The 10,375-nt window shown below is 40.4% G+C and overlaps 1 pseudogene; it reads left to right on the forward strand.

Moving 5' to 3' along the window:
• The first annotated feature begins 293 nt into the window (after window positions 1-293).
• Window positions 294-1,233, forward strand: LOC139701603 (vomeronasal type-1 receptor 94-like; annotated as a pseudogene).
• The last annotated feature ends 9,142 nt before the right edge of the window (window positions 1,234-10,375 follow it).

The raw sequence follows: 10,375 nt of genomic DNA on the forward strand, positions 1-10,375 counted from the left end.
ACTCTGTATTTTGAAACAGGGTCTCACTTGATGCCCAGACTGGCTTCACGCTTGTGATCCTCCTGCCTCAACGACTTGGGTCACTGGGATTTCAGGCAGACACCACTGTGCCCAGCACCAGAACTGAGTTTTCATGTGGAATAAAAATACAGTTCGAGGAACCTTCTTTTTTTCTTCATGGTAGTGGTGTTCATTTGAGATTGATGAAGGAGGTCAGATTTGCAAAAAAAAAAAAAAAAAAAGACATTTTTTTTGTGTTACTGTGGTCACAATATTTTTCTTTCCCTTGCAAGATGAACAAAGCCAACAGACTGTACAGTAATATTCACATAAGAATCACCGTGTAAACCATGACTGGTGTTGGGGTCATGGCCAACGCCCTTCTTCTCCTCGTCCACATCTCCTTGCACATTACTGGGCACAGACCTAAGCCCACTGACCTGCGCATTGGTCTCCTGGCCCTAATCCACCTGGTAATTCTGCTCATCAATGGCTTCATAGCTTCTGACATTTTTATACCTCAGGGGGGCAGATGGGATGACCTGACGTGTAAATTGCTCATCTACCTGTACAGGTTGATGAGGGGCTTCTCCATCTGTGCCAACTGCCTGCTGAGTGTCCTCCAAGCCATCACTCTCAGCCCCAGGAGCTCCTACTTGGCAAAATTCAAACATAAATCCTTCTCTTTCTGTGGGTCATCTACTCATCCTTCAGTAGCCACCTGTTCATCTCCATTGCTGCTACCCCCAATTGGACCTCAGACAACTTTATGTACGTCACAGAATCCTGCTCCTTCATTCCCATGACCTTCTTTCTCCGTCACAGCTTGTCCATCCTGCTGACCTTCAGGAAGTCTTCTTTATAGGAATAATGGCCCTCTCCAGTGGATACATGGTGGCTCTCCTGTGCAGGCACAAGAGGCAGTCCCGGTGTCTCCACAGCACCAGCCTCTCTCCAGTGTCATCCCCAGAACTGAGGGCCACCCAGAAAATCCTGCTGCTCATGAGTTGCTTCGTGGTCATGTCCATCTTGGACAGCATTGTCTCCTATGCAAGAATCACACTGAGGGATGATCCAATATTTTCCTGTATCCAGATCCTTGTGACCCATAGCTATGCTTCGTTCAGCCCTTTGGTGTTTATTTATACTGAAAAACGTATAATTGTTATTTTCAGATACATGTGGGAGAAGACAGTAAACATTTCAGTAGGAGTGGTGGATAAGTTCTGTTAAGGCGAGAAATTGTGCTGAATCTGGAGTGATTTATCATGACAGAGTGTGTAGAGTCTTTGATTTATATGCAATGCAAAGTTTCACTCCCTCTGTTAAACCATCCACTTGGACACGTGTGGATGACGATTACATCAAAGAAAGCCAAACCATGTGGTTCTACAAGATATTACAGGGATGTCATGTTTCTCACTAGATCCAATAGGGGCCTGTGAGTTGGATGTCACTTGTTATAACATGGGTTATTCCAAACTCTTTTTAGATACAGAACAGTTCCAATGCTTCTCAAATATTGCATTGTCTTCATTGTCTGTATTTTTCTAAACTACCTTTGTAAACATATTCTACAATGAAATATCACATGATCCAGCACACACACAGTACACACTCATACACACACAGACACACACATGTTCTACATGCAGGGAGTCAAACAGTCATCTCCACATCACTGCTCCTAAAACCATGCTTTAAATATTCAAACATAGAAACAACTCAACACCTACAACCATAAGAATATGTAACCAATACACAATGGCCTCTGCACATTCTGGAATATCATCAACTCTTAAAATGGAAGAATATTCTGGAACACGGGGCTGCCTAGCTGAGTCCTCAAGTTACTCTACTTAGTGAAGCTAGTTTAGTCATAAAAGAACAAACATTGTATAAATGTACTTAAAGAAGGTGGGAGTTGAAGTGGGCAGAGTGACAGAGCAGGAACACAAGGGTGTCCCAGAGACCAAGACAGGGGGCAGTGGGGCGCTGTCCCTTGGTACATGGAGAACCTATATTCAGTTAGGAAGTGAGTGCTGTCGTTGGTGGTGTTGACTGTTGTGCAATAATGTGAACAGATTCCAGGCCACTTGACTGAATGCTGAAAAATGGTCAGAATGTTTATGTTATATATATTTTATCCTCATAAAAGTGTTTTTAAGTATCAACTCAGTTGTGGAAAACATTCTTTATGAAACTATAAAGTAAGGGATAAGACTCTAAACGTGCCGCAGTGTCATTTGGTGAGCTTTGAAACTTCAGAGCTGATTTGTCCCATTGATGTGAAGATTGATTTTGAGAAGCTCACTTGTGATCTCAGCCTCTCCCAGGAGAGGTGTTCTCCATGCGGATGCTGTTAGGCACCACTCTGTGCTGCTCAGCCTTCCAAAGACGTTAAGCATTGCAGTGGGTAGCTCCTTTCCTGTGTGAAAGGTACATGCTGTCAAAACACCAGGTTTAGACAGTAAGTCACACGGGGAAGTTTACCAATCATGACAGCAGTGCTGTGAAAATTATGCACTTGTCATATATTCTCTTTAATTAGAAAAATTAGCCAAATATAAAATACTCTCAAATAAAATGTCTTTATAAAAAAATGTAAGTAGTAAAGGAAGCAAAGAATATGAGACTAAACATTTTAAAAATCAGAAAAGGAACATAGATAAGAGGAGAAAAGGGGACCAAAAGATTAGAGGACAGAACAAAATGGCTGTTTAAGTTATCATGAATAGGTGTTAATTCTGAATCAATGAAACTCCTCAATCAATTGATATTGGGTGGCTGAGATCACAATAACAGCAACACAATCTTAAGACCACACATCAAGGTATAGCTGTAAACCAGGCCAAAAGGACGCAAGAGACATGCAGAACATCCCACCAAGGGCAGAATCCACTACTCTGATGTGCTCAGAGCAGTGCTCACAAGAGGACACACATCAGGTCACAAACAAGCCTCCTCAATCTTAAGGATACTGATATCCTATCAAGTATATCAACAAGCACCATAGAGTGAAGATTAAATTAAAGACTGAAAACTGTCAGTCCCAACTACGTGGAAATGAAACAACATCGTTTAACAGGTCACATACGGAGAACTCACAAGTGGAATCAGAAATTTCCTTGAGAAAAACAAGGATCAAAGTACCACCTACAAGAACTTGGGGGTGCATCAGGAGGATGTTGCAGAGATGTGAAGCAACACGATTCCATTCACAACCAGATTGAAAAAGAGAACCCTAGACACACACAACCTCGGAAAACTGAGGTTGGAAACCGGAACAAAGTAACTGTTGATGGAGTAGAGTGAACCAGTAGCACAAGACACCCACCCCTCCAAAAAGGAGCCCAGAGACATGGGACTTCATGATGGAGGGCTACACATTGAACAATTAGCACCAAACCATCTTGATCTCCTCCAAATTCAACACGTTGATAGCATCATCCATGGTGAAGGCCTGGGGTTTATCCATGGGACACAGGTGGCTCAGTACATGCGGATCAATTATAGGGACACCCAATAGCATACAAATTCCAAGGAAGGAGAGACATTGACTCATCAGTGACATGTTCACATATGTATAAACACTAAAGATCCCACAGAATTCCTTTCAGGATTCTGACAGGCATTCAGAAGAACACAAAGGCAACAACCCAAGAATTCTGTTTGGTTCCTTACTATTGCCACAAAATATGTGGAAAAAAAATTTAGAGAACAATCCCCACAATAAACCATTATAAAGAGCAAAATACCGAGGCATAAACTTGGCCAGGGAAAGAAAACACTTGTACCCAGAAAACTATAATGATTGCAAGAAAACAAAGCAATCAATGAATCAGAGGAAACATGCATCATATTCATGATGCGAAGAATCAATATCAAAATGTCCTTACTATCAGAGTGATGTACAGATCAGATGCAATCCCTTTTCCAAATCTCAAGAGGATATTTTACAGAAATAGGAAACGAGGTAGCTAAAATCCACATGCAACCCTACAAGACCCTGAATAGGTAGATCAACCCTGATAAACCAACAAAGCTGATGGAATCACACCCAATTTTTAAATATATCATGAATCTATGGTAATTAAAACAGTGTGTTAGGGCTAAGGATGGATCTTGGAGTTGTAGCACTTGCCTAGTGTGTATGCACAGGTCCTGGGGTTCACCACCAACACTTGAAAACCACACATGTGTACAAAAGAAATAAAAAGGAAGAAAGAAAAAAATATGGTAGTGGCATAATAGTAAACCTATAAACTAGTGGAACAGAATGGGGTGTCTTGGTAAACGTCTTCATACAATGTCATGAAGACTTTAAAAGCACTGCCAAATATAACCAATGTAGTATGAATAGTCTTGTCAACAGATATTTGTATGCAAAAGAAAAATGATGGACCCATTTCCTACAGCACACACAAGGATCAAGTCGAGATGGATTGAAGACCTAGATGTGAGACCTGAATCTGTGCCAAAAGAAAACAGTTGGAAATCTTCATGACATTGGAATAGGAAATGATTTCTGCGATATCACACACAAAGTACAGGCAACAAAGTCAGCAATATGATGACATGAAACCAAAAATCTTCTGTACAGAAAGGTGAACAATCAGCTGGCAACAGACAACATACAGATGAAGACTACATTTTCAGATCATATATCAGGAAAGAGGTTGATTTTCAATGTTTGGGGCTGGGAATGGAGCTCAGTTGGTAGAGTGTCAGCCTTGTAAGCACAAGGCTCAGGGTTCAGTCCCCAGCACCACACACAAAGAAAATTAACTTTTATTAAAACCTCAGAACTTAGTAAAAAAATAATAACCTCATTAAAAACAGCAAAAGATATGAATAGATATCTCACCCAAGCAAAAACACGTATGTGGCCAACGAACAAAGAAAAGATGCTCAATATCCATCAATTCTCAAGGAAATGCCAATCAGAGCCACCACGAGGTGTCCTGTCACAGCAGTCAGGAGGGCAATGATGCGAAAGGAAAGGTCACCATGACTGTGGAAGGTGCCCTGTGCCTAGTTGGAAGCCTGTTATGGCCCTCAAGAAATTCAGATAAATATCACCATTGTACTTGTGTTTTGAAAGAAAAGTCCAAAAAAGAATGGGATCTGAGCAGAAGGAATGGATGGACACATATCTGCTGCCATTCTTTACCACCCAGACCAAACATAGTGTCTTGGGTTCTCCTGGTCATTTATCATGCATTTGATTCTTTCTTCTGATCTGCAAAGTCCAGGTTCCCATCATTTCTCATTTTTCTGAGTCCTGGACAACTTCTGTTTTTATTTATCTGGATCCTCAACGTATTCTATTTGTGTATGCCCTGTGGATGAATACATCCAGGTTTCCGTATCTGGAAAATGTCATTTTCAACTCTATTCTTGAAAAATGATTTGGTCTTCATATATAACATTTGGAGGAAAAAAAAAGGTTTTATTTATTTTTGTTTACACTTTTAAAATACGGAGGGGATGTGGGGGTAGAAAGATAGTAGAATGAAACCGACATTATTACTGTATGCATATATGTGATTGCATGGCCAATACTATTCTGCAACATGTACACTCAGAAAAAATGAAAAAAAATGTATCCCATCTATGTAGGATATATCAAAGTGCATAAATGCATCCTACTGTCATGTGTAACTAATTAAAACAAATTTAATTTTTTTTAAAAAAAAATATGGTCTCATGGTCTTCTGGGCCCCAGGGTCTCGGGAAGCAATGTGCTTTCCCTGTGCTCTAGGGCCCCTGATGTGCTGATTTTGGAGGGGGTGCTCTGCTTAAGACAACCTCCTGTTTTTAGGCATTTTAAATGCAAAGTGCCATTGTCATTCGTTTATCTTTTGACCATATCATAACTCAAATAGAAATACTATGGATATCAGTGACTTTGTACTCTGTGTATTTTTTTCCAAGTTTCAAAGACCTTAGAAGGAAGTTGGGTTCTATATCAAAACCTCAGCTTACACAGAGTAACCCTGCATTACTGCAAAACATCTGCTAAGATTTTCTCATGAAGCATTTCTTGTCCAAAATTAATGTAACAAATTAGAAGCAAATAGAGTCAATCCTGACCATGTACTCAACCTGTTGAGAGCCACAGCCAAAGGGGCCCCAGCAAACTTCCAGCTGCCAGCAAACTTCCAGCTGCCAGCTGATGATTGGCTCACTGTGGCCCCAGCAAACTTCCAGCTGCCAGCTGATTGGCTCCTCTGCGGTGATGGTCATTGGGCTGTTTCCCCGCCCTTTCAGACGACAGAGTTGCTCACTGGGGGACTTTTTTTGGCTCTGCCCACACGACCCAGCCAATCAGCCTCAAGAGCAGAAGGAGTGGGGGCATTGAGAGGCTTGTGGGAAGCTGGAGGTGGCAGTTGGGCTCTGAGGGAATTCCTGAAGAGCTCGTGTGGTGCGGTGTGTGTGTGTTCTAAAAATAAAGTTCATTTCTGCTTGATAAGTGGCTCCTGAATTGTGCTCAGCCAGACTGCAGCATTTGGTGGCCTGTACGGGGAATGACTGTGGGTAAGTGATAAGGTAAACTGCTCACCCCTGAGGGCAGGGTGAGAGGATGAGTAGCCATTTTAAGATTCTTCCTTTGTTTTGTTTTAAGTTGCCTGTCCCTGGAGATGTGTAAGATGGAAGAAAAACCACTCACATCTGAGGAAAAACTATTTGCATCTGAGGAACAGATAGGGAGAAAGGACTGATGGACATTTCAGGAGGATTGAAAGGGTATTATAATGATTTTTTGTTGTTCCACTTTTGTTTCATTCTGTTTTAGTTTTGTTTGGTGTCATCTTGTTGGGTTGTATTATAGTAGAAATATAGGATCAGAAATTAGTAAAAAAAACAAACTGAAAGAGTGTTAATTAAATTGTTAGAGTAAGGAGGCATCCCAGTAAAATCAAGAGCAGTCAGGGCATACATTGATACAATACAAAAATGTAGCCCATGGCTTTTTAAGGAGGAGTGGTTAAATATGTCACAATGGAACCATCATGGTGAAGATTTTAAAAGAATAGAAAAGAAAAGCCCAGGGACTCTTCCAGTTGGCACATTGCCATATGGATTTTGTATCTTGTTTGCTTAGTCCAAAGCCTTCAGTTTGGACAATGGTAGAGGAAGGAGAAGACATATTGATTCAAGTAAAAGAGAAGGTCTCTCAAGTTAGTCAGAGGAAAAGATTCAAGTAAAAGAGAAGGTATCTCAAGCTAGTCAGACAGAGGAAGAAATTTTAGAGCAGAAAAAGCCATCAGGGGAAAAGTTACAACAGTAGACTGCTACTAACACCAGAGGGCGTAAGTGTCCAACCAACAGCACCACCTTCATATGCTGGGAGGCCCCCAACCGCCACAGTTGATAGATGGGATCCTGAGACAGGATCTCAAATATTAACATGTCTGGTATTTGAGCAGGCAGGAGGGCAGTGAATTCACCATGCTTTAGATTTCAAAACAGTGAAGCAGCTAAACGAGGCTGTAACAACCTATGGTCCTCAAGCACCCTTCACTGTAAGCATGGTCAAATCCATTACCAACTTGGACATGATGCCAGCAGATTGGGCTAGTATGTGTAAAGCTGTGCTAAATGGAGGACAATACCTGTTATGAAAGTTTGCCAGTGAGGAATTTTGCAAGGAGATGGCTAGGCAAAATGCAGCAGCTGGTTATCCTTAGAGAAATTTAGATATGTTTCTAGGAAAGGGACCTTATGAGGATCAGCAGCAACAAATTGCATATGATCCTGCCATATACTCACAAATTGCTACAGATGCGGTTAGGGCATGGAAGACTTTACAAGGACATGGAGGTTTACAAGGTCAATTATCTAAGGTAATACAAAGAGCTAATGAACCTGACACTGAATTTGTAGATAGGCTTATTCAAACAGCTACCAGAGTTTTTGGGAATACAGAACAAGCAATGTCATTAATAAAATGACTGGCTTATTAGCAAGTGAATTGTTGGTGCAGAGAAGGCATTAGACCATGGAAACATGAAGATTTAAACACATATATTAAATTATGTAGAGACATTAATGAACAAGGACAAGTCTTGGCAGCTACAGTACAACAGGTTTTAGATGCCAGGCCAAAAACATGCTACAATTGTGAACAAACAGGACATTTTAAAAGGCATTGACCCATAGGAGGAGGGTTTAACAAAACTAGGTATCAAAGGAGTAGAATACTGGGTATTTTCCCACGATGCCATAGAGGGAGACATTGGGCTAATGAATGCAGTTCTCAAACCACCATAGAAGGTGCTCATTAATCAAAAAACGAACAAGACCAAATGTCTATACACGATATCATGGAGAAAGGCATCAGACTCCATTGCCAAAAAATGGACAGGGGGGCCCAATGCTCCGGGGCCCAAGACCACAAATATATGGGGCACTGGAGGAACCCAGCAACTCCATCAGGGTAGTGCCCAGGACACATTTTCCATTAGATCCCTCACTAGACAAACCAGAGGAAGTGCAGGATTGGACATCTGCGCCTCCACCAGAACAGAACTAACTCCAGAAATGGGAGTTAAAATCATTCCCAGAGGGGTAAAAGGGCCTCTTCCCAAAGGAAGAGTAGGCTTATTATTGGGGCACAGTTCTTCTACTCTAAAAGGACGTATGATAAGTCCTGGGGTAATTGATACCGATTAAGAAGGTGAAATAAAAATTATAGCTAGTTCTCCAAAGGGTATATCAGTAATTTCACCAGGAGATAGAATAGCACAGTTACTAATAATACCCAGCCTATAATATAAATTTTCCAGTCATACTGTAGAAAGAGTTTCCAGGGGATTAGGCTCCACAGGTGTAGATTGGGCTATGCTGTCTTTAAATTTAGATTCTCGCCCCATGCTAAAACTAAATATTCAAGGACACGAATTTAATGGCCTACTGGATACAGGTGCAGACCTTAGCATCATCTCTCGTCAAGAATGGCCAAAACATTGGCCGTTACAACAAGCCACTGAAACACTTCAAGGTCTAGGAGTGGCGACTAATCCCCATAGAAGTGCAATGGTATTAGATTGGAAGGATCCTGAAGGATGTGAAGGAACTATACAGCCATATGTATTGGATCATCTTCCCGTAAATTTATGGGGATGAGATGTCCTAGATCAATTAGGACTAACATTAATAAATAACATCAATCCAAATGCACCCACTATTATGGCTAGACAAGGTTTTAGGAAAGGAAAAAGATTATGAGAACAAGAACAAGGTATAGCAGCACCAATACAAATAGATCAAGGAACAGACAGACATGGGTTGGATTTTCAGGAGGGGTCACTGAGACAATAAAAATTACTTGGAAATCAGAAAGACCAATATGGCTTCCTCAGGGGCCCCGGACTAAAGAAAAGATACAAGCAGCCCATGACCTGGTCAAACAACAATTAGCGGAAGGATATTTACAACCTTCTGTATCTCCCCATAATACTCCCATTTTTGTCATGAAAAAGAAATATGGTAAATGGAGATTATTGCAAGATTTAAGAGCCATTAATAATGAGATGGTTATTATGGGACCTGCTCAATCCGGGATTCCTCAATTGTCTGCTGTGCCAAAAACCTGGTATGTTTTAGTTACAGATATTAAAGATTTTTTTTTTTTCAATTCCAATACATCCTGAGGATAGTCCACGTTTTGCATTTACTATCCCTGCACTGAATCATGAAGGTCCTGATCAGAGATATGAATGGAAAGTACTTCCTCAAGGGATGGCTAACAGCCCAACTATGTGTCAAATTTATGTTAAAAAGTAATCCAGCCACTTAGAAATCAAAATCCTGAACTAAAAATATTTCACTATATGGATGATGTATTATTAGCACACAAAGATAAAAACACATTGCTAGAATGTTATGCCACACTTACAAACTTATTAAAAAATTATAATCTAGAGATAGCAATAGATAAAGTGCAATTAAATTTTCCAATTACTTATTTAGGAATTCTATTATCCTCAACCATGGCCTGTTCACCAAAAATTCAAATACGAGAAGATCAACTCAAATCACTTAATGACTTTCAATATTATTAGGAGACATAAATTGGATAAGGCCTTATCTAGGTATACCAACAGGAGAGTTAGGACCTTTATTTGATATCCTAAAACGTCCATCAGATCCAAATTCACCCTGAATGTTAACGCCTGAAGCAAGAAAGGCATTAAAAATCATTGAAACATATATGGAAAATATGCATTTGGATAGAATTGATATACGTTTATCTTTACTATTTATTGTAATACCAACAAAAAATATTCCTACAGGCGTATTTTGGCAAGAAGTTCTATTATTATGGATACATTTAACTTATTCGCCTAACACTATTCTCACTAGGTAT

Source organism: Marmota flaviventris, chromosome 13, assembly GCF_047511675.1.
Source record: "Marmota flaviventris isolate mMarFla1 chromosome 13, mMarFla1.hap1, whole genome shotgun sequence".
Taxonomy (NCBI): domain Eukaryota; kingdom Metazoa; phylum Chordata; class Mammalia; order Rodentia; family Sciuridae; genus Marmota; species Marmota flaviventris.